The sequence below is a fragment of the Dama dama genome, chromosome 8, assembly GCF_033118175.1.
Source record: "Dama dama isolate Ldn47 chromosome 8, ASM3311817v1, whole genome shotgun sequence".
In the NCBI taxonomy this organism is placed as follows: Eukaryota; Metazoa; Chordata; class Mammalia; order Artiodactyla; family Cervidae; genus Dama; species Dama dama.
The window spans coordinates 25,763,370-25,790,959 of NC_083688.1; positions in this window are offsets into that span (position 1 = coordinate 25,763,370).

Consider the following 27,590-nt stretch of genomic DNA (forward strand, 5'->3'; position numbering starts at 1 on the left):
AGAGTCTTCTCCAGCACCACAATTTGAAAACATCAGTTCTTCAGCACTCAGCTTTCTTTATGGTTCAGTTCTCACATGCCTACATGAATACTGGGAGAATCATAGCTTTGACTATATGGATCTTTGTGACTCAATGATATAAATAAGAGTGACCAGTATTGTTTGAGAGATTATATCATCAGGGGAAATAGAACTAAATTGCTATTCAAAAGTCTAGGAATATAATTACAGTTTCAGAAGTACAATGCGGATTATTTAATTTACTAAGGGCTTCCCTGGTGACTCAGTGGGAAAGAATCTACCTGCAACTCAGAAGAAGGGGGTTCAATCCCTGGATCAGGAAGATCCCCTGGAGAAGGAAATAGCAACCAACTCCAGTACTGTTGCCTTGAAAATTCCAATGTCAGAGGAGCCTGGTCGTCTATAATCCATGGGGTCACAGAATAGTCAGACACAACCTAGTGACAAGTGACTAAATAACAACGAAGTACCATTATGAACTTTCCTAGTTGTTCACATCTGTTGCAATGGAAATGACTGTTTACTACTCAGGAAGGTTGGAATAAAGAAGAAATTATTCCAGGTGAATCAAGTAGTTGTGTTTTTTGAAAGAAAGGTGTTGATCATATTTGTGGTGTAATTCTACATTTGATTGAATATGAATCAACTCTGAGTGGTAAGTGGAGCCTAGAATGGGTTCAAGATTAAGCCCATGAAAACTGAGATTTTATTTTTATTGAAAAATGAGGAATCATCTTCAATTTAAGTTTCAGTGTCATAAAGCTGACACATAACTTATGCGCAGACAATTCTTTTAGAGTGAAAGGTTGGGTAATTAATCCATTGCATCACCCATTCACCTATGCGTGCCAGCTGTTTGTGAGAACTTGAAAAAATGATGTAGAATTCTTAATATTCTTTGACAGTACAATATTTGTACTTAGACTCTGGCTATTGCAGAACGATGCTTCCCAGTTAGAATAGCCAGTCAATCTCGCCGCGTGATGGGAAACAGATGTAAGATTAGGATGCAAAGTAGTTTTCCAGATCCTTGGTCCCAGCATGCTGCACAGTCCAGCCCCAGAGTTAACCAGCCAAGTGCTGACACATGTCTTACAGCAAAATATCCCTCACAGCCACAGTTCAAAGGCCTCGCTACCCTCCAGGGCAATTAATACAGCATCACGTTCAATGGTGCTTGAACCAAATCCATTGAATCCTCGGGGGAGAAATAATGAAGCAATCGCAGAGCTCAGACAAGAGCAGCATGCACTGGTGGCTAACGTTTCAGTCTCTGAAAATGTAGCTTTTCCCGATAGCACGAGCAGGGTAGGGTTACAGACTTACTCCAAGGGAACTGTGTGCAGGTTTGTGTAATCTACATGCAGGACAGTTCTTGTAAGATAGCATAAAAGCTAAGCATAGTCATTTAGTAAGAAAGCAAAAATAGAGGCAGAAGGGAGGCAGAAAAAGACAGAAGAAGAAAGAGGAAAGAGAAGAAGGAGGAAGAGAGTGAGAAAGGAAGGAAGGAAGGGAGGAAGGGAAGGAGAAAAATCCATCTACAGCTCTTCACTCTGCCATAGTACAGGTTTTCGTTTGATTTATTGGAGATAATTAGAAAATTGTATTAGTTTATGAAACCTTAATAAAACTGGAAGTCACAATCGGTGTGCCCTACCAAAAGCAGTAAAGGTCCTTTCTGAGACAGATGGCAAACCGGGATTAATTCCATCCAGAGAGATAAAATCAAAGATGATGTTTTTCTCAGTTGTCTTCAGCATTCCTTAAGGCTTACTGAATTTGAAAAGGTAGCAAACAAACCATATCAGGTAAATATGAAAAGAAAATCTAAGCTGTAACAAGGTATTTTACAATCTCTTATGTGTAAATTCTGAGTAAATATTTTCACTTTTGAATGGACCAGGAAACAAGTGTCAAGACCATGAGCTTCTAAAGCCGCCCAGGACCCTGGCAATGACAGGCTTTTTCAGAAGTCACATTAGTTTTAGGTCATGGCATCATGCAGCATTTTGTGAGGAAGCAATAGGACTTCTCTGGTAGCTCAGACAGTGAAGAATCCGTCTTCAATGAAGGACAACAGGGTTCAATCCCTGGGTTGGAAAGATCCCTTGGAGAAGGGAATGGCTACCCACTCCAGTATTCTTGCCTGGAAAATTCCATGGACAGAGGAGCCTGGTGGACTATATAGTCCATGAGTTCACAAAGAGTCAGACACGACTGAGTGACTAACACACACATACAAGGAAGCAATAAGTCAGTGCCCAGGAAGAATAATTCAATATTGCAAGGTGCCTCACTTTCTTAGAAGCTGGAAAATAAAATTTATTTAACGTTCAATCACACAATGCAGATTTTCCATATTTTGCATTATTTGTGGTCCATGGGAGCTCCTTATTCACTCTGAGCATCAGCTGGGCAGGAAGACAGCAGGACTACCCCATCGCATGCACCCAGGCTACAACTGAGCAGAATGTATTTGTAGTCCTTACCCCTTTCACTCTCTTTAAAATGTACACAAGTAATGCACTGTTCCCTAAAGAAAACACAACTACACAAAAATTAAAATTCCAGTCACTTAAGGATAACCATGTTAAATCATGATGGATGTTATCCTATATTTTACTCTCTGCCTGTGTACATACAAAGATGAATGTATGAGCAAAAGCCCACAGGGATCTATACAAAGGTAGGTATTATGTTGGAGAGATTGAGAGTGTGGTCTCGGGCAGTCAGACTGCCCCAGTGTAAAGATCACATTTGTTACTTACTAGCTGTTTTATCTTTGGTGAATAGCTTCATGTCTTTAGGATCATTTCTTCACCCAAACCCAGTAAATCAGGGATAATATCAATGAGATTGAAAAGAGTTACTGTATATAAAATATATGTATATAATGTATATATACATATATATCTCAGAGCCTATGTCTTTCTTACAGTAAACACTAAGTAAAATATTAGCAATTAATATTACTCTGCTTAGAGCCCCGTTTTTACTTAACAATGTGCCATGAACAACTTTCCCTGTCAATAGATTATATCTACATCTTCATTTTGAATGTGTGTAAAATAAATGCATTTTATGACTATCATAGTGTACTTTATTATAACTATATGGAATCTACTATAGACTCATTATAACGAATATCTCTAAAATACATATTTGTATGTAGGTGTTCCTTTTAATAGATATCTAATAGTGGAACTAGTGTATCAGATGACTTGCACAGTTTAGGATTTTGAATTTGTATAGCTAAATTGTTCTCCAGAACGTTTTCCCCAATTTTATTTTCACCAGCAGAATATGAGTGCCCATTTACCTACATTCTTGCTGATTTGAGGGATTCCCTCTTGGCTCAGCTGGTAAAGAATCTGCCTCCAATGCAGGAGACCCCGGTTCGATCCCTGGGTTGGGAAGATCCCTGGAGAAAGAATAGGCTACCGAGTCCAGTTTTCTTGGTCTTCCCTGGTGGCTCAGATGGTAAAGAATCCACTTGCAATGTGGGAGTCCTGGGTTCAATTCCTGGTTTGGGGAGATCCCCTGGAGAAGAGAATGGCTGTTCTTTACAGTATTCTTGTCTGGAGAATTCCGTGGACAAAGGAGCCTGGCAGTTTAGAGTCCAAGGGGTTGCAAAGAGTTGGATGTGACTCAGTGACTTTCACTTCACTTCACTTACTGATATGAAATAGTATCTCTCTTTAAATTCTTGAAGATGATGCCAGCCGTATTTGCAAAAGCTATGTTTGCCTTACTGTGTGTGCATTTATGCATGTGTTTATGTGTATTTACATATATATATGTACATGCATATATTAGTACACGTGTGTGTAAACTTATGTGTGTGCAATAACTATATCAAATATTTGTAAAAATCTTGCATTGAGATTATATATCAAAATCTGCAAAGCTTTTTAGAGCAATCTTTGTTTCATGGAAAGAGCAAAAAACAGTGTACAGTAAAGAGGCACATTCAGTAATTATGGTACTAGTCAAGGAAAAGGGGTAATTTTCACACAACCAGGTTTCTCTCCTCATTTTCCAAAACACCTTATACATTTCATCTGGGAGTATATCATTTGCATAGCAAAAGAATGAGATGCATCGCTTCTCAGCCTTTTGGCTAAGATCAAGTGTAGGAATGAGATGTAGTAGGTAGAGTGGAAGGATCAATTAATGGACAGACATTACCTTGCAGCAACAAGGACATGACACAACCAAATTTCACTTCTCTAATTGGCAAGGCATTTCTTGTTTGTTTATTTGTTTATTTTATTTTTACTGTGGGACCCAGGTCTGGAATTAACTACCAGATTTTTTTTTTAATAGTGCACCCCACCTCCTATCTCAGCTGTATTACATCAACTTCTAGGCCCTGAAGACCCATGATAGCAGGAACTGTGCATACTTCAGTCTTCATCGTAGCTTCAGAAACTAGCCAATGAATGAAAGGATTCAATGATATCTTCTTTATCTATTTCTAATTGTTTGGAAATGCCTTTTTCATCCACTGGATGCCCATCAAACTGGCAACAAATCTGCCCCTCTGATAAATCTGAATTTTTTCACAGCAGGCTCAGTTCATGAAATGGGCATGAGTTTTACAGTTTCATAGCAGCACACAATCATCATGCCATGTGGCCTTCACACCATGGGGTTTTCTATTCCTATCCTGGCTTCTTCTTGATTCTCAATGGCCATGACAATTCCAAGTCTTCCACCATTCTTTATAGAAAAGATATTGGGTCTAGACCAAGAATTGTTTCTTTGTATTTCCTTACTCCCACTCTCCTAGGCATCTGGTCCCATCACTTCATGGCAAATAGATGGGGAAACAGTGGAAACAGTGGCTGACTTTATTTTTTGGGACTCCAAAATCACTGCAGATGGTGATTGAAGCCATGAAACTAAAAGACCCTTACTCCTTGGAAGGAAAGTTATGACCAACCTAGACAGCATATTAAAAAGCAGAGACATTACTTTGCCAACAAAGGTCCATCTATTCAAGGCGATGGTTTTTCCAGTGGTCATGTACAGACGGACTTGAGAGTTGGACTGTGAAGAAAGCTGAGCACCGACGAATTGATGCTTTTGAACTGTGGTGTTGGAGAAGACTCTTGAGAGTCCCTTGGACTGCAAGGAGATCCAACCAGTCCGTCCTAAAGGAGATCAGTCCTGGGTGTTCATTGGAAGGACTGATGCTGAAGCTGAAACTCCAATACTTGGGCCACCTCAAGTGAAGAGCTGACTCATTGGAAAAGACCCTGATGCTGGGAGGGATTGAGGGTAGGAGGAGAAGGGGACGACAGAGGATGAGATGGCTGGATGGCATCACTGACTCAATGGACATGAGTTTGAGTGGACTCTGGGAGTTGGTGATGGACAGGGAGGCCTGGAGTTCTGCTATTCATGGGGTCGCAAAGAGTCAGACACAACTGAGGGACTGAACTGAACTCTCCTAGGTAACTAAGTAACTATGTAATTATTTGAGACCAGTAGAGTTTTTGTTTTATTCACCACATTCTAGTTTTTCTATGACCTTACTTTCCAGCCTAATATTTAACAACATTAGTTTAAAAAGTTAAATCTTCATAGTTTTAAGAAATCAGGGAGGTATGGAACTCCCTAAAATATCATTGCACCAGATTCTGAATAAACACAAATTAGAGTATTTTTGAAACTCCTTTGAAGAATGCTTTGTATATCTGAAGTGACTCTCAGAAAGCATTAGGAAGAGTGATAATCCCTGGCTAAGTCCTTTCCTCTGTCTGAATCTGTGCTAGAATAGACCTTAAAGATAATCAATGTTTTTAACTGTCAGAGGGGTTGTAGGGGAGGAATTTCACATAGAGAAATTGGTATCAATTTAAATAACATAGTTGGGGGGAATATGATGCTTGTTCAGAAATGCTGAGCTGACTAGAGTGGAAAGAATATGAAACTTGTACAAAAAATAGTAGAGATTTTTTTACAGGAAATAGCAGCAGGTAAGGTTTTAACTAAGGATCTTTATGGTTAAACTAAGTTTAGATTTTGTTAAATCACAGTTGAGAGTCAGGCAAGTTATTTGGAGAAGGGAGAAAGATTTTAAAACAGTATTTAGGAACCTGCTGCCTGATTCTCAAGTGTGGTCCATGGTACTAAGCTGATGGTGGTCGTGGTGGTGGTGGGGTTGGTGTGTGTATGTTAGTATATGTGTGTGTCTATGTGTGCATGTGTGTGTGTGTGTGTGTGTGTGTGTGTGTGTATGGTGGCAGGGAACCTAATTTGGACCCATAGAAATCAGCTAATTGTGAAATTGTAAGGAATTGAAAGAAAGACATGAGAAGAAGGACCTGTGTGAGGAATGCTCTAAAGGAAATGTTTTCAGGATGGTGTGGTCTTGAGATGTACAGCATAGCATGAAGGGCAGTCTGCACTGAAGTGAGTCATTTTAGACTTCAAAGAAACTTTCAGCTCACAAGTCATAGGTTATGCTAAAACAGAACTAAATGCATGTTGGTGGAGCCAAGGGAAATTGGCACTATTGATAGATGGTCTATTTTGCAGTGTCTTTTGCTTTGTTGAAGTATTTCATTCTCCATGGTCAGGGAAATCTATAGTCAGAAGGAGATTGAAAACCCCACAGGAAATGTGCCTCCCCTACCAATACATTCAGGGTTTACTTTTTCCTTCCTTCCCTCTTGCAACATCCAGGTGAGTCGCTTTCTCTATCTGACCTGGTTGGTGGTCTATCAGGGCCCAGGGAACTCTGGGGAGCATTGCACACACATGGGATTAATCTTAAAGGAAGAGTTTGGTTTGCCTTAGAAACAAAAACCTCATCTATTGGGCAACATCAGTTAAATTTCTATCCCTAATTTGTCCAGGGGTTCTTACCTTTTGTCCTGGTATCTAGGTTCTTAGTGAAGACCTGCATAAAAGTGAATGAACCAATTGGAAAACATTCTGTGCTCAGTTGCTCAGTCATGTCCACCTCTTTGCCATCCCATGGACTGTAGCCCGCTAGGCTCCTCTGTCTGTGAAATTTTCCAGGCAAGAGTACTGGAGTGGGTTGCCATTTTCTACTCAAAAATCATTATACTTTACTAAAAATAAGGAATATGAGAGTAAGAATCATACAAACATAAGTGGATTTGAGGGGGATTGCTGTGAGTCTAAAGCTGTGGACAGTATCATAATGGAGAGGGTGAGGGCCTGGGAGAGAGACTGCAAAATGCATTGCTATCTAATCCCATTGGGAAACATTTAGAAGCTCACTTCAGTGGGAATTAAAGTTTCTGCAAGATGGTGCATTGTGTGGAGGAGGAATAGAGCTGGCATCAATGGTCCTAACACAATTCGTGTAAAGACTGTGCTAGTTTCTTGATTGTGGTTTTCTTGGGAAGTGAGTAAAAGATTTTCCGAAGAAAACTCTGGTTGTTCCATATGTATCTATTTAAAATTTAAACTTGACAGTGTCTTTATTCCACTTCACAATCAATTCTTAGAGGCTAAAGTGAAGAGAAGGGATGAGGACTTGGTGACATCTTAACTTCCTAGTCAGTGGGAGCGCATGCCTCTAGGCCATGCTGTCAGCCAGAATCTATTGCTTTTGTCAGATGTTTCATTAGATTCTTCTAAGCTGTACAGTCCTTAACAAAAATGTAATTCCAGAGCCCAATTATGATACCATTTAGATTGTATCTCAATTCTTTGGGCTATTTTCCTGTGACAAATTGTGCATTTTAGTTCTAAGAGGTGCTTTTATGCACTTCTACCCGTAACTAGTGAAGTTATTCATCAGACATGTTTAACATACCTGTGGTCATCTAATCTGATGTTGGTGCCATTTGAAAGTATCTCTCTACTCTGGTACCATAGCCATCTCCTCTGCATCTGTCTTTGCCCCCTGCGGTCAGGGAGACTGACAGTGTTTTAAGGACAATCTTCTACTTCTCTATCTCCTTTTCCTTCTAGAGAAAAATCTCATTCTGATAACATTTAATGATCTTTGATGAGACTAACTTTCATCAGTTGAATGCCATTTGGATGTCAATTAGGCTCTCAGTTCTGCAACAAGATCATTTTAATCCTCATTTTACCTAAAAGGACACCCTCTCAAGCTCATTTTTTTAAAGCCATTAACACAAGGTCATGCAGCTAAATGGAGGTAGTGCTGTGTTCCACTAGCCCATGAACTAGGATAGAGGTAGTGTCTGTTCTCACTCTCCAGGACTTGTCAGTGTCTAGCACAGGGGCTGGCATGCAGGAGTCTAAATGAACAGTTTTAGAGTAAAGAAGTTGGTGAGTGAATGATCCAGGTGTATGAATGCAAAGCCTGAGCGCACTCACCTAAAGGGTTCATGAACACTGACAAAAAGATAAGATCCCACAATGAAATTTTCATTGGTTTTCAGCAACATGATTTAAAAAGAAACTTAGGTGACTTTAATGGAGAAGGAAATGGCAACCCACTCCAGTACTCTTGCCTGGAAAATCCCAGGGACGGAGGAGCCTGGTAGGCTGCGGTCCATGGGGTCGCTAAGAGTCGGACACGACTGAGCGACTTCCCTTTCACTTTTCACTTTCATGCATTGGAGAAGGAAATGGCAACCCACTCCAGTGTTCTTGCCTGGATAATCCCAGGGACGGGGGAGCCTGGTGGACTGCTGTCTACGGGGTCGCACAGAGTCGGATACGACTGAAGCGACTTAGCAGCAGCAGCGGCAGGTGAGTTAAGGCACATCCTTGATTCTGAACCATTTTAGAAATGATGATGTTAGTGGATGTAGTTCTTTTTTCTAATAATTTTATTTATTTATTGGTTGTGCTGGGTCTTCATTGTTGCATGAGCTTTTCTCTAGTTGTGGCAAGTGGGAGCTATTCTAGTTGCGTGGGCTTCTCATTGAGATGGCTTCTCTCATCACAGAGCACAGGCTCTAGGGTGCGTGGGCTTCAGAAGTTGTAACACAAGGGCTCAGTAGTTGTGGTTCCCAGGCTCTAGAGCACGGGCTCAATAATTGTGGCACATGGGCTTAGTTGTTCTGAAGCATGTGGGATCTTCCCAGAGCAGGGATTGAACCTGTGACTCCGTCATTGGCAGGTGGATTCTTTACCATTAAGCCGCCAGGGAAGCCCTGGATGTAGTTCTTAATAGCAAAGTCTTAAATAAAAAGTTGGCAATAGGTCCATACAATTAAAAAAGAATTTCCAGTCATTCAAATTCCAAAGCCTGTTGTTCCCCCAGATGGCATCCTGAGCAAGCTTTATCTTATTCATTCACAAACAGTGAGAAATCCAGATATGGTTCCTACCTTCTTCTTGACTTTGAGAATCCCAAGGAAAGCCTGGGGAAGCACTTTCTTCAATACGATTGTCCTTCTACCCTCCACTGGGCTCTATGGCTATACCTCATGTGCTGAATCATCCCTTAAGCTCAGTCCTGCCCATCTATGTAATTTCAATCTCTTAAACTCACACAATTTAGAACACATTCTTATAATGATATGGTTAAAATGAAATAGTTTTTTTTTTTTTTTAGTTAAGATTTATAAAATTGTGTGTTATAGTACTGGTAGTTAGAGTTAATGTGCATTTCTCTTAAGTAATTGACTCCCCCCCACTTGGCCAAGAGGTTCTCTATTTAAAAGAAAGATATATATATATATATATACATATATATATATATATACTAGGACAATTTCAAGAATAAAATATTAGGAATAAGTTGTACATTAAATAATTCCTAAGAGTTAGATAAGAAAATCAGTTGTCAGTAGAGAACTTGTATTAGGTTTTAAGATTATGTTATTATTTCCACAGTGTAATATGGAATTAATCTTCATCAGAAGTAGCTGATCATCATTTTGAAAGGGAAGATAAGTGACAAGCCAAAAACTTTCTCCCATAGGACTCAGTTCAGTTCAGTTGCTCAGTCGTGTCTGACTCTTTGCGACCCCATGAACCGCAGCACGCCAGGCCTCCCTGTCCATCACCAACTCCCGGAGTCCACCCAAATCCATGTCCATTGAGTTGGTGATACCATCGAACCATCTCATCCTCTGTCATCCCCTTCTCCTCCTGCCCTCAATCTTTCCCAGCATCAGGGTCTTTTCAAATGAGTCAGTTCTTCGCATCAGGTGGCCACAGTATTGGAGTGTAATTTGAATAAACAGTAGGTAAAGGAAAATATTTTCATGTTTTCTCAAGCACAAAAACATAGATACCCAATTTCTGATTGTTTTGAGGAGAATATTTTATTTTTGTGAATGCAAACGTGTATCCACAGAGTGAGGCAACAAAGTGAGGGAGATTGGAAAACACATGATGGTAGAAAAATAAGTTATTTTCATTTTTTCCTAAGTCTCTGCAGAATTATGCTTTATGTAATCTTTATCATTTTATATGGCATTGTTTTATTAAATTTGAAATAACTCTGCACTCAAAATAGCTTAAAAGGTGACTACTGACTCTCATCTGTAGTCAGAACACTTCAAGAACACTTTCATATTCTGAGGATCTCCAAATAAGAGAAACTTGGGATACTCCTACTAGGTGGATGATGTTCCTGGTTGTCTTCAATAGCCCATTGATTGAATTTCCAGCCAGGGCAGTTCAACAGAAATCTCAGACACATTTGCAAGATTCCTTTTCCTGGCTTTACTGAAGTTCTCTATTGTTCTAGCCAAAGCATTTGTCGTTTCATGTTTGCCTTTTTCTGTATTTTTAAGAAAGTGATAGAATGGTATTCCTTAAACAATAAGGGTTTGCAAGGCTGCCCTAAAATTACTTTTTTAAAGGGCACCCAAAAGACCCATCAAATTGATTTTTTTACTCTATAACTTCCTCCTCTTTTTCTCTTCTAAGTCTCTAATAAGTTGAAGTAAAGTGATAAAAGCACATCTTAAATGCCATTGAAATGTTTTAAATGTTCTGTATATCATCATTTTTTTTTTTATCATCACTCTTTTATTTGGCAGTAGTAGAACTATGTCCATGCCACAGCGCTTATTTTGGCTGAAGAGCCAGTGCTATATTTTTTCTGCTACTGCAGTGTTTCACTTTTACATAAATTAATAAATGCAGTCCTTACATATAGGAAATAGGCACATTTACTGATGTCAGCCAAGTAAAGCTAATACATGGTTTGTTCTCAAACTAAGGTAAACAATAACATAATAAGCATAATATAGATAGGAGTAACAAAGAAAGGATGCCCTTATTTCCATTAACCACAGGTTATGTAAATTCTTAAGTCTCATACAGAGATATTTCTAAATTTGATTAATTCAAGTAAAAAAAAAAAAGATTTTAATTCAGCCTAGTTCTTATAATCACTTTGGAAGGTACTGATATAGTCCAAAGAATTTCCTGACATGTGTTCATATTAAAACAAAAGCAAATTGTTTTGAACATAATTTAAAATTTCTGATTGTGAAGTTCACAGAGAAGTAAATCTTCATGTTTTAGGCATACTATATAGAGGCTGGTTCTTTGAAAAGGAAGTCACAATTATTATCTAGTTACTGTAGCATTCTGCAACAATCTTGGGTACTCATCTAGTTTTGTTGTTGGATTCAAATTTGTGTTAAAATAATTTGGGGCCTGTTCTGCTTTTTTTTTTTCTTTCTTTTTTTTTTTTGTTTTTCTAGAAGGATCATAGGATACTGTGATTAAGAAACTGTTGTGTGGCATCAAAGGCATTTTTGAGTATTTTTAATATGAGAAAAATGCCAGATTTGATTGTTTAAGAATTACAGAAGTCTAGGTTGTCTGATAACTACTGTTGGCAGTATTCCTCACTGCCTTGAGCTACTTCCTTCTTTCTAATTCCAGGAATAGAGGAATAAATAGCATACCTGTATTTATTATTATTATTCTGCCATTAAAAAAATCTTCATTGTTCTCCAGGCCTCCAGCACACAGGTTGAAAATTGACTGCAAGTTGTTTGGGAATTAATCATCCACAGTCTTATAAAAACCTTAGCATCACTTGTCCTCTGGCCATATCATTTAGTTTACAGCTTAAAACAAATGGAAAATTCTACTGTCTAGATGCTGCTACTTTAAGATCAAGTCATTCTTTTTGAGTTTCTTTTTACATCTTTCATTGGCCCCCAGGGAAGAATCAGTGTATTTAAATATCCAGAAGATTTGTTTCAGGTTGTTGATATCACAATGTTTTGTAGTCCTATTAAAATGACATTTGCTGATGACTTGAGACAATGCATTGCATCATTCCATCTCAGCGTGAAAACGGACTGATCTTTTCATCACAGCCACCCAGGTAATCCGGTAACCCGCAGCTCTAATATGATCAGCCACACCGCTAACACCGTATTTGCATAAGTGCTTCTCTGAGATGGACTGAATTTTTAATCCAAAGTCGAGTCAAGGAAAAATAGCTGTTGGAGAATGATTTATCCTTTTATTGACTAAATGAAATTATTCAAATCCTGAAATCAGCTCTCTCCTTCAGCATTAGAATTTCAAGTAGACGCACCCTGGTTCTATATTGTATATTAAACACACACACACAGTAAAACTTTTGAAAGCTAGTATGTTTTTATTTCTATTACTCTAGGAGGTGGGTCAAAGAGGATCTTGCTGTGATTTATGTCAAAAAGTATTCTGCCTATGTTTACCTGTAAGAATTTTATAGTGTCTGGACATACATTTAGGCCTTTAATCCATTTTGAGTTTATCTTTGTGTATGGTGTTAGGAATTGTTCTAATTTCATTCTGTTACACGTAGCTGTCCAATTTTCCCAGCATCATTTATTGAAGAGGCTATCTTTTCTCCTTTGTATATTCTTGCCTCCTTTGTCAAAGATAAGGCACCCATAGGTGCATGGGTTTATCTCTGGGCTTTCTATATTGTTCCATTGCTTTGTATTTCTTTTTTTTTTTTTGTGCCAGTGCCATGCTGTCTTGATTCCTGTAGCTTTGTACCTATTTGCAGGGCAGGAATAGAGATGCAAACACAGATAGACTCGTGGACATAGAAGGAGAAGGGGAGGGTGGGACAAATTGAGACAGCAGCATTGAAATATATATATTACCATACATAAAATCAGTAGCTAATAGGAGGTTGCTTAATAACACAGGGTACTCAACCCGGTGCTCTGTGACAACCTAGAGGAGTGGGAGGGACGTTCAAGGGGGAGGGGACATATGTATACTCATGGCTGGTTCTTGCTGTTGTGTGGCAGAAACCAACAGGTTATAAAGCAATTATCCTCCAATTAAAAATAAGTGAAAGACAAGATAGTATGGAATGTTCAGCTTTTATGCATTCTATTATTTTCCAATACCAGTTACAAAAAATAGGCAGCTCATCATGAGCATGGAATAATTAAGAAAATTAAGTCACTCCTCTAGGTTAGATCGGGTGAGAGCTTTCATACTATTCACATACAGGACCAATACAACTGTAACTTCCTTTTCCTCCCTCAGTTCATAGAAGAGGAAAAAAAATGCAGTAGGCAACAAAACAAAATAGGAACATGGATCTCTTTGAGACATACATGACTCTAGGTAGTGTACTTGTCACAAAAATAGACAAGGCCACACAGACGGCAGGATTATTTGAGAGGTCATGACACTCTCTGAAGTAGAAAGTGAATTTCATATTCCCTCTTGAATATTGTGAATGTAGAAAAATAGAAAAAAAAAGCATTAAAGGAAAAGAAATGAATAAAAAATACTCTCAAAGTACATTTTTGAAGTGCCAAATATATTTGAAGACGTTTATTCTGTCTCTCTAGCAGATGAGTAGTACCTAGTTGAAACTAGATTCTAATGCCAGGTGGTGAAACTTAAAAAAAATTCATGGGTTAAAATATCAAAAGGGCAGTTTTCTCTCCTGTGGTATTTTTTTAAAATCTCATGTGAAAATAAGAGGCTGTGGACATTTCACAAAACAGCCTGTTTTCCTGGCTGATTTTATAGACGTGCAGGATTTGGATATTTTGGGCAAGTTCCAAGTTTCTGAAGCCACCAGCGTTTTGTCCATCAATATTTGAAACCTGTCAGTTCCCGGCATTAAGTCCGTGTGATGACAGACAGCAAACTGGATGTGAGACTGTGAAAATAAGGTCCACCTGGTTCAGAAAAAGCCCTGCATTCAGCTTCTGGCCTCATGGCTTAGCTGTGAAGATGAGCTGTGACAAATCAGATAGACCATATTTTAAGGGGAAACAACCTAGTTTTTTTTAAAGCACATGCCTCAAACTGTTCTTCTGAAATGAACCCTCATTTTCTTAAAGTCAGCTTTAGATTTCAGGACTCCCTTTTAAAGATTGTGAAGTTTTATCACTTAATTATATATCATAGCTTTAGATGTCTATTTTTTTGCCTTAGCACAATCCCCAATTGTAATTTCTAGGATGAAGTTTATAGGGCATTATTATGACATATTTTTAAGTCTTAATAATCCTACACAATGGGAAAGAAGACTTCGGAAATCAAATTGCATTATGAATGCTATTTAGGTTTCTTGTTTCTGCTTATAAATGTCTCACATTTATAAGTTTGATTAAGCTTGTTACTGTTTATTCATAAATGCCTAACTCTTTTGAGTAAGAAAAAGAAAAGCTCTATAAGACAAACAACACTGCAAAACTAATTATCGAACTGTTCTTATTGACCAGAATTAATAGTCCAAAACATCACATAGAATGAAAAGCTAATGAACAGAATGGTGAGAGCAGAATGCCATTTGAATAGAGATATCTTCACTAAGATTTATACCATAATTAAGGACATAATTCTACCTTTCATCATTTAGGGAACCTGGAACTTCTTCTTCTTTTGCGTCCAGGATTTCATGGGTCATATATTTTGTAAATACACAATCCCTCTGTATAGCATTTTTCTGCACTGCTCCATGGATCTCACAGCTTTTTAGTATTGAGAAAACTGACCTTAATAATACATTGAACAAGAACCCGATTCAGTTTGATATTTCAGATGTTTGGGGAAAACAAAAAACAGCAGCTGAGTTAGAGTAGATTTCCTTCTTTTTACCAAGCATATGATACCAATCCTTAAACATGAAACATGTCCTCTAAAACTTAACACTTGACAGTCTGTTCTGCTTTAGCAGATAGTTGGGAGTGTCTATGCCAATCTTCACAGAGTCGGACAGTTCTTGGATCATCATTTTTATACTAGTGTTTAAACAGATATTTTAAATTATTGGCAGTTCAAATGTCCTATAGATTTCTATAAGATTCGACAGTTCCCAATCTATCAAAAAGAAACTTCTTTTCTGAAATTTACTTATTTCATTTCCGCTAAATGAAATTATTTTTATATCAAGTGTTACATACTTTTTACCATTACATACAATAGTTTCTGACCAACAAAGTAAAATTGAAGAAATAATGTGGATACTCCAGTAATGAGAGCTACTATCTTCATGGCATTTTGTAATTATATAATGCATGCTAAGTCGTTTCAGTCGTGTCCGACTCTTTGCGACCCCATGAACTGTAGCCGACAAGGTTCCTCTGTCCATGGGATTCTCCAGGCAAGAATACTGGAGTGGTTGCCATGCTCTTCTCCAAATTATATAATGGATATCTGTAAAATATACATTTGACTCCATGCATCAGCTTTGTGAAGAATGTTGCACTGTCCTTGTTTTCACAGATAGTACTTATTCAAAGGGCTTCCCACATGACCCAGTGGTAAATAATCTGTCTGCCAATGCAGGAGATTCAAGAGACATGAGTTTGATCCCTGGGTTGGGAAGATCCTCTGGAGGAGGAAATGGAAACCCAGGTCAGTATCTTGTCTTGGTAATCCAATGGACAGAGGAACCTGGCGGGCTACAGTCCATGGAGTCTCAGACTTGGACATGACTGAGCACAACAAAACTTGTTCAAAGGTCGCCTACCAGGAAGAAACTTGTTCAAGTCTTCTGCATTTTTTTTGTCCTGTTACCATGTTAGTTTAAATAAACTAACTATTCTCATTTCAGTGATCTAAAAGAAAAATATAAATGTAGAATTATACAGATGATTTCTAATTCTCCATTAAAGACTTTCAACTGGTTTAAACACTGAATGTCTCTTGCACCTTCCCTGGGTCTTTTCCCTACACAAAACAGTGCAAATTCATGATGTCTAAAAGATAGGAACTGGAAGTGCAGACTTTTATTTGCTTTTAGTATTATATTAAAAAGGAAAAATTAGAATTAAAAGAGGCTGACTATATTAGCAGGGCATGGGTACAGGATTTGCTCAGATAAAAGGGAGCATTATCAGGATTCCTGGCTTGAGCCCAAAGGAGAGAGAGCTTTCTCTAGTGCAAATTGCCTCACACTTCGACACTGTGCCAGCCTTGTAAATGGGACATATTTCCCCTCTAACTAAAGCCAAAGTATCATATTTACTTTTTTTTGAATGCAATAATTAAGCCATTAAGTAGGAGGTTTCTAAATTTGACCATGTTTGAAGAAATCATTAGGAAAGGTCAGTAAAGGCCATTTTGCTTCTGAAACAATATAACCTGTTAATCCAAATCAACTCCACTGGACAGTCATTATCTGTCCCTCTTGTGCAAGCTGGTTTTCCCTGTAAAGCTCATAAACAAAAAAGATATAATTAGCAGTTTCATCCAATCATGATTGTGGCTTCTGTTAGGAAACTTCATGGAAGTTTTTTATGAATTTTTTTTATGGAGTTTTATAATTTTTATGAATTAAGCTTCAAACTGGCAGGCCTAAACCTCAGATAAAGAGGATCTGGGAAATTAGATAGGAAACTATTACATATATATTTTCAATAGCCTCTAATGGAAATTTAGCATTTCCTTCAATAATTCATCAAAGCAGCACATCACTGTAGTATCAGCAGTGCCTTTGAATTTGGTACCAGAGCAATCATGGTTATTTTCATATTGCATTACTGTTATTTCAGCCATATCACTGTGTTGTTCAAGTATTATCACTTCTTTGAAATTAATAGTAGTTAGATATGTCAGTCCATTTTATCATTTAATGAGAAAGAAACAATATTACTATGCCACAAATTTATTTTTAAATATTTTGGTGTTTGTAATTAAATATAACTGGGATTTCTGTAATTAACCCCAAACACATCTCATTTCATGTATTTAAAAACACTTTTCTGAGAAGGAGTTCAGAGTTTAGCATGCTGCCAAAGTGGTCTGTTGTGCAAATCAAAAAGTTCAATACCTTTGAGAAGAATTCCACTGTTGAGACTGTCATTTATATCTGGCTCATATTCAACAAGTGTGTGTGTACACATACCATGCACACATGTGTGCTATTTGCTTGACTCTGTTCTAGGCACTAGAAAGAAAAATGTAAATTACTATATCGTTAGTGACTTTACAAGAAAGATCCGCACCATAGGCATGCTTTACATGCATCATAATTTTTATCTTCACTTTATAGAAAAAGAGGAGTTTCCCTGGTGGCTCAGATGGTAAAGAATATGCCTGCAATGTGGGAGACCTGGCTTCGATCCCTGGGTTGGGAAGATCCCCTGGAGGAGGGCATGGCAACCCACTCCAGTATTCTTACCTGGAGAATCTGCATGAACAGAGGAGCCTGGCAGGCTATTGTCCATCGGATCACAAAGAGTCAGAAATGACTGAGCAACTAAGAACAGCACAGAGACAAGGAGACTTTGCCATAAATAAGTTAGGTAGAAAATAATGAAAAAAATATTTTTGAAAGAAGTTAAATAAACTGCTCAAGCAACTAATTTGGTTGAGCTGGAATTTGTATCTAAGAAATTGAACTCCAAGATCCCCCCAAACAGAACCACTTGGCTTTCCCACTGCTCCATTTGAAGAGTGCAGGCCTGTAGATTTTTAGAGGCTCTCTGAGATCAGAGAGGGCTAGTAGGCAGCCAAAGAATAGAGGGCACTGCTGTTGGTGTCACTTCTTCTACTTATGATGTCTAGGTAAGGTTGGCAGGATGGCAGCAGTCATCCAGGTGAAGAAGGAAAGTGGGCATTGTAGGAAAGGATGGTGATCCATCCAATGAGCAAGAACATTTCCATTGAATTTACTGCAAAATATTACCAAGTGTACAATTGAGCCAAAGACTGGAGGGAGCTGGGACTAGAAGGGAAATGGAAACCAAAAGCAGGTAGGAAATTCAGTGCCAAGCTCTCTATTTTTTCCTTCATTATTAGATGTACAATGTTTTGCAATGTACCCCTTAGGTACAGGAGCTTTGGCCCACCAGTTCTACTATCATGATATTTTTATTTAGTGACTAAATTACAAGATTTCTACCTAGAGCTTCACATGTTGTGCAAGCAAGTCAACTTCTAAAGGAAACAAAAGACGAAGTCTGATTGAAGATATCTGGAATAAACTAGATTCTTGAGGAGATACTTAGCAGAAGCTAACGTGCTGGAAGCTGACTCTCTTAGTCCTAGAAGAGCTTATTTTGCTGAAGAGTTGCCATGGGCCAGTGGTGGTGGTAAGGGTTCTGTCTGTATCATTCATTTACCATTTTTAGCAACATTGTGAGGGAGCGATATTTAAAGCACCTTTTGCAGATGAGGAAACTGAGTTTTAGGAGAGACTGCATAACTAACCTAAGGAAGGTGGGGAATGGCGTCCAAATCCAATCTGTCCCACTGTGAATACATCTGAACTAGACCACACCTCTACTGCATCCTCTTCAAAACAACACCAGAACAATTGCTAGACTCAGTGACAAAGTCTTCCTGACAAAGTATTTACATTTTACCACAAATAAATAAATATATGTTCCCTTGAAAACCATCTATTTCTCTTTACTTGTAGAAGGGAGGCATGAATACAGCTTAACGAATATGCAATATAAAAGTTTAATGAGCTAGTGGAAATATTTTGGGCTAATATTTCAATTGTGAAATTTAACCTAGTCTTTAAAAGTCTTTTAAATTATTAGACTATGAGTTCACTTTGAGTTCAGAAATTCATCAGAAGTCTTCATTTCATTGTCTCTGATAGCTCAGTTTTGTTATCTTTGGATTATTTAGAAAATATTTGTGAATACTGGGGAAACTCTTTTCTTACTGTGTTCAAAAAAAATGACCACTTTGGGGAAAACTATCCAAAGAGGAGGATTCATGGCTCATTGCCCGATAATTAATGCAGCTGGGGAGCCATCCTATTTTAAGCTTTCTGTCCATTCTTGTCCCTTTTTGAAATATTGCTGGTTAGATATAATCCCTTCTCAGAGATTTATAAACCTATTGATTAAGCATCTTAAATTGCATGAAAACATAACATATAAGAATTTCCAATTGATTCCCACCAATAAGCAATGGAGCCTAGTTGTCAGTCTTTGTAAAATCAACAGAGGAAAATAATATCTTAGATTTATATGACTTTAATGTAATTTAAATGTCTTAGAAAAGGATCCTGAGGAAGATAACTTATTAGATTTGTATAACTTTAATGTAATTTGAATGACCTGGAACAAGATCCCCCCAATACACTAGGACCTTTTAATGTAATTCATTATGGTACATAGTTCAGAATAAAATAGTTTTGTCTTTGATCCCACCAGATTCAGGAATATAGAGCCACATGGGCAAATTTAGCTAACATCTATCTCTCCAATAACACTGATTGCATTGAAGGATGCCAAGTTTGAATTATAGGAATGTTAAATGACTCTTCTGTATAAGCAAAACTACACAGATTTGATCACAGCAAGCCCTTCCATGGTGTTTACTTTGTGACAGGCTATCTTTAATTCTTATGTTAATACTCACAACAACTTTATGAGGTCAACCCAAATATTCTCAGATCCAAATATTATCATCTGGATAATCTGGATTATCCAGGTGAGGAAGCTGAGGCAATGAGTGTTTAAGAAACTTAGCTAAGGTTACCTGTAGCAGGGAACTGGGATTTGAGCCTATACAGTCTCCTTCCGGAGTACACGTTTCTAACCACCAAGATTTACCCTGCCTCAACTTCAATATCTTAAGCATAGAAATGATGCTGAATTCTTTTTAAAGGGCTGGAAGTCTGTGAGATCTGGAGGTTTGCTGAAGCTTAAATTGAAATATGGTGTAGTAAAAATATTTGCCATCTCCTCTCTAATTAGGCTCTTCAGAACAGAGATAGCATCTCTCACACTTCATTTCTGAGTTAAAAATTGCCAATAAAATGGAGATAGTGGCTACTGTAAAGCACTACATAAAAACACTCTTTTCCAAATGATGATGAAAACATACAATAAACCAAGGATAGACTACATTATAAAAATCACATCAAAAGACCTTCAATCAAAACTAGTGATAAAATATTCAGGCACAGAAAATAGAAAAGGACCACAGGTTGTCATTGATCAAAAAGGAAGAGAGGGAATAAAGAAACAAGAAACTACCCATTGCATGGCTGCCAAGCATAAATAAGAGATCCTCAGATTCTGAGAGCAAATGAGAGGGCCTGGGAAACCACAGGCATTTGAGCACCTTGTTCTTTTTAAGGCAGTTTACAAGACAAACAAAGCAAGGAATCAAATGTAAAAACTTAACTACAGAGAAAGAAAAATCAGAATATCACAGAGCTAGCTAAAGAGTGACATAGACTTTATTTTCGGCCACTAGCAGACCTAAAAGACTGTCAGTTTTATTGAGGATAAGGGTAGGGAATTAATTAAAAGCTGATGGAGTTGGTCAGATGGAAGAAGGAGAATTTTTTTTGTGACTCTGGCTGAGACATCTGTCTGTCACTCATTAGTCCCAGGACGGATTGGGCAGACCTGGCTGGTTTATCTGTTTCTTCAGTCACAGCCTTCCTGAGGCTGCTCAAGGAAAGAATTACAGAAATTTAATTTTCAAACAAGTTTTTATAGGCTCCAGGCCTCCTTTGCTAGAACTTATAAAGAACTGTTTAAGAAATAGCTTGTAACTCCAAGTTAGGCAATGTTAATATCAAATAATGATAGCAAATAATTGTTCTAGAAAAGTTCTTAAATTAGGAGCCCATGGACAATGTGGTTTTCAAGAAGACCACCCCCCCAAAAAAAATCATATGTATAATTTTGTTTATGGGGTGAAGTCTGCCATTAAAAAAAATTACTGTAAACTGAGTGACTTCAACCATGGAAATTTGCATTTTCACAATTTGGGAGGCTGAAAGTACAACATCAAGGATCAAGGTGTAGGCAGTATTGACTTCCTTTGAGGCCTCTCTGATTGGTTTACAAATATGTATCCTCTTGCTGCTTCTTCACGGGGTCTTTCTCTATGTGGAAGTATATTTGTTATCTTCCTGTGTGTCTGAATTTTCTCTTCTTAGATGGGTGCCAGTCAAATTAAATTAGCAACCACCCATATGATCTCATTTAACCTTTGTTGTTATTTAGTCACCAAGTCATGCCTGACTTTTTTGTTACCCCATGGGCTATAGCCCCCTCAGGCTCCTCCATCTGTAGGGTTTCCGAGGCAAGAACACTGGAGTGGATTGCCATTTCCTTCTCCAGAGGATCTACCTGACTCAGGGGTTAAAACCATGTCTCTTCCATTGATAGGCCACTGAGCCACCAGGGAAACCCAATTTAACTTTAATTCCCTCTTTAAAGACTCTCTCCAAATCCATTCACATTCTGAGGTACTGGGGGTTTGGGCTTCAACATATAAATTTTGGATGGGGTCAAAGTTCAATGTATAATGAAAGCTTATAGTCCTCGTCTCAAAAAGATAAATAATCCAGAAAAAGTTAATGACTAAAGGCTCAGCATCAAGCATCAGCTTCTTATGATATCCTGTTTCTTAAAAGCCCGCATCAAATAGTATTCTCCCATGTTGCTACATAGATATAGATAATTAGTGTGGAATATTATGCAGTTATTAGAGAAGTGCTGTTAGTCCAGACAAAATGTACTGACCTCCCTTTAATCAATACCACAGTCTCATATGATTCCACAACAAAAGCATTATTGCACGTTGGTTAGGTCACCACTAACAATGCAAATATGTTGTTTAAGAGCAGATGACAGAGTTGTTTTGGAAAAAAAAACAAATATCTTAGGCTTACCAGGCCATACTGTTTCTATTCCAACTACTCAGCTCTGAAATTGTAGCATGAAAGCAGCCATAGATGACAAGTAACAAGTAGGTGTGGTTGGGCTGTAATAAAATTTATTTATTGAGACCAACACTTAAATTTCATATGATTTTCACATATCATTCTTCTTTTGATTTTTGACCATTTAAAAGAGTAAAAATTATTCTTATTATCTTGAATTGTATGAAAAACAGGTAATGGGCGATAGTTCGCTGACCCCAGTCTAGGAAAAAGCATCAGTTCCAAGGAACTATGCCTGAGATTTTAAGGTTTTTTTGGTGTCTCAGACAGTAAAGAATTTGCCTGCAATACAGAAGGCCCAGGTTCAGTCCTTGGGTTGGGAAGATCCCTTGGAGAAGGAAATGCCATCTCACTTCAGTAATCTTGCCTGGAGAATTCCATGGACAGGGGAGCCTGGTGGGCTACAGTCCATGGGGTCACAAATAGTCAGACACGACTGAGCAACTAAGACTGCTGGACTTTCAGAGTTTCTTTTGGTCGGAAAGAAAAGTTTCCTATATTATCTCCTTTATGCTGTCATATTTAATATTAAAGAGTCATGTAAACTATATCTTGCAAACTTTGTAAAGATTGTTTTCCCCCCAACATTTGTGTACTCTCTTGTTTTCATTACCCGATGGTCAATACCAAAATCAGATTGAATATATTCTTTGCAGCCTAAGATGGAGAAGCTCTATACAGTCAGCAAAAACAAGACAAGGAGCTGACTGTGGCTCAAATCATAAACTCCTTATTGCAAAACGCAGATTTAAATTGAAGAAAGTAGGAAAAACCACTAGGCCATTCAGATATGAGCTAAATCAAATCCCTTACAGTGAAAATGACAAGTAGATTCACAGAATTAGGTCTGACAGACAGACTGCCTGAAGAACTATGAACAGAGGTTCATAACATTTTACAGGAGGCAGAGATTAAAACCATCCCCAAGAAAAAGAAAGGCAAAATGGTTGTCTGAGTTGGACACAACTGAATGACTGAACAACAGCAAGACACTGCAGACGTTAGAGCTAGGAAAATGAAAAACTAGAAAAGAGTCCTACCCCCATGGAGCTCATATTTCTTACTTCAGTAGCTGTTAAGAGGAGAAAATAATTAAAATTTGGTGAGTACGAACCTGACCCCAGATGCTACATGAGCATAGAAAAAGTAATCGTGTCATTGGTATTATCCTTGCCACATCAGATGTACTCTGCACTGCTCAAGTCTCTGGCTCATAGATTGAAGCTCCCTGGTACTGTTCTATGGAGAGGTCAGGGGAAAGCATTATCTCCTTTTTGTGAACAGGGAAATTTATCCTAAGTCACATTGTACTAAAGCAGCAGAACAAAGTGCAGGACTGTTTGCCTCCAAAGTCCATGTCATTTTCCTTATATAATTTTTTCTTCCAAAATAACTTTTGTCAAGTAACTTTTAAAAACAAAAACTTTGAACACCATTCTTTGAGAATATGAAGAAGGATGAGGTCAAATGCAAATTTAGTTACCCAGGGCTCTTTCCATTGAGGATTCTCCTGTAGCACCACTTTGAACCTTAATTGAGGGACTTAAATAGATTTAATCAAACTTTTTTTCTGTTATTATTTCAATGTCTCCCCTGAACCTTATTTCTTAGGTAAATTTCATGTTGCGTTTCTCTCAATTTTTCCCCCCTCTCTTTACTTACTGTCTACAATTTTCAATATCAATTTTGAAAGTTTGTATTTGCTTTTGATCACCATACTTAATGTCACAAGCCAGTATACAAATATAAAATCTTTATGTCGGATTTCCATTTAACAGATAAGCAAAAATGCTCCAGTTGGAGAAATTCAGGTTTTGTTAAATAGAGAAGTCTAACTCTAACCTTATATTGGATTAGAAGGCAACATAATAAAATGAGGAAAAATGAGACTAGGTATCTTAGGTTTTAAATCTACCTAGAGTTATAAACTTGTCCACATCACCTCTCATGCTAGAATTCTTCATTCTTAATTACTAAGTGGTGATTCCTTCAACCTTTTAACATGGCATGGGTTTTTCTTTTCTACTTTTGTGAGGTGAGCCAAAAATATGTAGACAGAGAAATCTCAGTAAGGACCATAACGTGTCCTGGCTTGATATGGTGTCAGTATCTTCTATCTGGGGTAATATTTGGATAGTATGTGTGTTGAATTTTGAAAGAAAAAATGTGACAAAATTGAAAGTATCTTTAGGATTATTGTGAAAAATAAACAAACTACATGTGCCTAGCTTAGCACCTGACCCAGTGTAGGAATGTCTAGTACATGATGGTGAGTTGCATTATCCTTACCAATAATTCTCATGCTAAGAAAGTTCTGAGGGGACAGTAAGATGCCAAACGTGGTCATTCACAACGAGAACTGCAGCAGTTGGGTGTCCACACATGTAACAGACTGACCACTGCCTTCTCTCCAAGTAGGGAAATCCCATGGGCTGCCTTGTCCGGGGGAGATTGTTTGGTAAACTTGGAGTTAGGCTAGAGCAGTTACACCTACATCCTCATACTTTTAGTCATACATATGGTTTGATCTTATAGGTTTGTTGTGGTTTCTAATGTCTTACTCTGTCCTTGTTCTCTTAAACCTGTTAATATGCGACTCTGCCGCATTACAAAGGAGGCTCTCTCTTTAGTAATTCACAAATCGTTTGGAGGTCATCTGAAAAAGTCCTCAAATTAAGACATGCCTCTGCTTAAGCATTCCACTTCTGGTCTGAGTGGAGGAGAAGCCTCCAGTCATGTTACTATTTATGGTACCAGTACTACATGTGTTTAGCTGCTCCAACTGTTCTAAAGGAAAGTCAGTCTGCCTTTGTACCTATATTTTTATATATTCTCAATACAACATCAAGTGCAAAGGGACTGGGAATCTGACAGACTCTGCACTTCTCAAAAGGGACAACGGTTGAGATGCAGAATGGTATTGAGCTTGAAGTTAGCTATGACCTGGGGCCACCACCTATTATTGTTCAATGATTGTTCGGGAAGATTTGAGGTGACATAGAGATCTGAGCTAGGGGCCTAAGAGAAATTTTTCTGCATTTACAATCAGCTGACCATTTTGTTTGTAGTGTAGTCTAGATTGAGGCCAGAGATTCCTCATGGGAAAGGATGATTTTTTTTTTCTTCAAGTGAAACAAACAAAAAAACTTTTGTACCTCATCTTTCTTCCTACCCACCACTGGGAAAGGGTAACAATAAGAGAGAACGGTAGGTACAAAGATATTGAAAAAAAACAAAAACAACTTTTTGAATGTGATTCTAGAACTATAGAAAATTCATGAAAACAGAACTTGTTTCTAGAGACTCGATTTTATGCTTTTCATACCAGATATAAAAATAGTTATTATCTTATATGTAAAGAATTCTTTTGCAAGCACAAATGGAGGATCAGGAGAAGAAATTACTAAGGTATTTTAAATTTACTGAAGCTGTTGCATGGACATTTTTAGATACTTTTGAAAAAATTAACATATTCTCCAAAAAAGATAGCCTAAACTATTACAAGCCTATATCATTTTGCATTAAAAAAATTTGTGTTCATCAATTGAAGTTAGATAGAATGGTGACTGCTGATTTTTTTTGAAATATGTTCATTTAAAATTTGGAATACAAAGAAACAAAGGACATAACACATGTGCAGGTCATATAAGCAATACATTTCATTACATGGTTTTTCTAGAAGGTAAACCAGGTGATAGTAGGGGCCTTGCCTGTGGTATTTACTGGTTCCATTCCATGGGCTATTATAAAAGTCATTATATTTCGGAAGTAGTGTTTTTTAGTTGCTAACTTGTGTTTGAATCTTTTTGCAATGCCATGGACTAACCTGACAGTCTCCTCTGTCCATTAAATTTTCCAGGCAAGAATACTGGAATGGGTTGCCATTTTCTTCTCCAAGGAATCTTCCCAACCCAGGGATTGAACCCACATCTCTTGCATTGACAGGTGGATTCTTCACCCACTGGGCCCAGGGAAGACCCCAGGGGCTATTATAATGCACAAGTCACACTAGGTGCCCAGTAAATATTGGCTTCAATTAACAAATACATACACAGCTTTCCAGGTGTCAGGGACCAGGAATTATTGGTTTCTCGATCTAATTTGTCATATTCCATATGAATGAAACACTGTATTCAATTTGATCTTCTGCTTAAAGACATAATCTTATATTTTGAACAATATACAAGATTTTATGTATATATACACATACGTGCGTGCATGCATGCTAAGTTGCGTCAGTCGTGTCTGATTCTTTGTGACTCCATGGACTGTAACCCACTAAGCTCCTCTGTCTATGGGATTCTCCAGGCAAGAATACTGGAGTGGGATTACATTCTCTTCTCATATATGCACACATATACACACAAATATATGTGAAAAAGTGAAAGTGAAGTTATTCAGTCGTGTCCAACTCTTTGCGACCCCGTGGACTATAGCCTACCAGGCTCCTCTGTCCATTGGATTCTCCAGGCAAGAATACTGGAGTGGGTTGGCATTTCCTTCTCCAGAGGATCTTCCTGACCCAGGGGTCAAACCCGGGTCTTCCGCATTGGAGGCAGACACTTTAACCTCTGAGCCACCAGGTATGTATGTTAATTTTTTTAAAGTATCTCTGTGTGTGTCATCTCAATACTTCTAGTAACTAAACTGTTGGCAGAAAGGAATGCTATCATTATCAAATTAATGGAAATTCACAGACAATAAATTAAAACTCCCTTTAGAAAATGCTTTGAATGTTTTGTTGTTTTCTTGAGAAATTCACGCCTCCAGTTCCTTTTGCTCTGGAGCTTATAACATTTTGTAACTCTGGGTTAATGTATGAAACCAAATCTTTTTTATCAACATTATAGGCATATTCCAGTAACATATACCTTATCAACAAACTGAAAAACATCCTTTCCTAGCAGAAAAGCGTTTTAAAAACCTACGTTTGAGGGAAATCATTTCTCTCCTGAGATGTGTTGTAAAATAGAAAAGTTTAGATTTTCTGAAGAGATCTTGTTTACTAATACAGCTCACGTCTTGGAGAACTACTAAGCTTTCTTATGACTACAAAAGTATCTATTTCCTTAGGAAAAAACACGCAAATTTTCAAGACATTTATTTTTGATCTATCCTTTTACTTTTCAATTTCCCCTATTGAAAAGACTGAAGGTTAAAGAGTTACTTTGATACTTAAAAAGATGAATCACCCTAGATGACAAGATTCAGATGTTATTTGATTATAGTATTTTACAAAGCAAGCAGGAGACTCCCACCACCTAGGGGATGGGGTTAGATTTACTTTTCTATCTCAAAATCTGCCATATGAGCATTCTGTCACCAAAAGGGTTTGAAGGAATTCACTTAACAAACATTATCCTGGAGGAAAAAAGAACATGTTGTTTCCTTAAAAAAAAAAAAAAAAGTCCAGTGGCTTCCCATCACGCTCATAAAAGACTCCAACTGCTTGCCACAAACCACAAGGTCTTACCAGACCTGGAGAGTCTCCTGAGCATTTCTGCCACGT